The sequence below is a fragment of the Crocuta crocuta genome, unplaced genomic scaffold (assembly GCF_008692635.1).
Source record: "Crocuta crocuta isolate KB4526 unplaced genomic scaffold, BGI_CrCroc_1.0 scaffold130, whole genome shotgun sequence".
Classification (NCBI taxonomy): domain Eukaryota; kingdom Metazoa; phylum Chordata; class Mammalia; order Carnivora; family Hyaenidae; genus Crocuta; species Crocuta crocuta.
Window position 1 is genome coordinate 3042700 of NW_027527920.1, and position 1174 is coordinate 3043873.

Genomic DNA, 1174 nt, shown 5'->3' on the forward strand with positions numbered 1-1174 from the left:
TCTAGTTTGGGATGGTGGGAGGGAGGGATGAGAAGTCAAAATGGAAACCCATAAATCAAACCAGAAAAACCAAAGGGAATCTTTCTAATCTAAACACAGGTTTTATACTGAGATAGGTTAGACTTTCCACTGGGTGATGTGTGGTGAACAGCCCAGAAGAAGCGTCTTCGAAAGGGTGGGGGAGAGCCCAGAGCCACGAAACAGGGGCTCCATGGCCAGAGGGACGCCAGTATGCAGTTCCCTTGGGGGGGGGGGCACATATTACTGGGGATGCGATCAGAATTTCGGGCATCACCTTCCTACCCCAATGGCTGTCTTGTGTCAAGGACAATCGCATGAAGGATGGGGTTTAACAAAGCCTGTGCAGGGTCCTGTAACTGGGGTCTGTGACTTCGTCAGGGAAGGGGTAAAAAACAGACTTTGGAAACAACCGAGTGCAGTGGATATGGTCGTGACCTTTGGCCAGAGGAAAGAATTCAAAAGCTGGGCTTCGTCTGCTGATCGGGAAATTTCTCAGTCACTTGGTCTGAGAGGAAGCCACGTCCTGCAGACCTAAGGCTTCTGGGCAGGCCTTGGGGTGAGTGTTATGCTCAGATGACAGGGGTCGGACTCGACTCTGCCACCGAACAGGTGAATGTACCTGGCAGGCCAGTTACTTAAACGGAGTCTCAGTTTCCTTGTCAGTAAAATGGGCGTAATGATTCATTCCCTGGCTCCCATGCTGGGGCTTTGTGAGCCGCTAATGATCTAGTACCTGTGAATACACCTGTGAAACAATAAAGCACTATATTGACAGGAGATATTTGTGTCATAAGGCAGGAAAAAGCCTAATGTCTTTGAGAATAAAAATAGGTACCGCCAGGCTGAGGTAACAGTGGGAAGCGGGCGTCTCAGCAAGGCTTGGTCGGGCTGCGGGGTGGGGGCCCCTCTTCTGTCTCTCCGCGGACCCCGAGAGCGAAGAGGGCAGCAGTACCGCGGGCGAGGCAGCACCCCGTCGGGGCCCAACCGGTGACTTAGAAAGTGCTGGCGCGGGAGTTGACCTTGACCGAGACCCACGTGCACCCCCCCCCCCCNCAAGGAGGGATCATCAGTTTCTGGTGATGCTAAAGCACAGCCGTGGCTTGGCTCCTGGGCACGAAGTGTACGCTTTCCCGGAGGCGAGGGAGGGGACGGC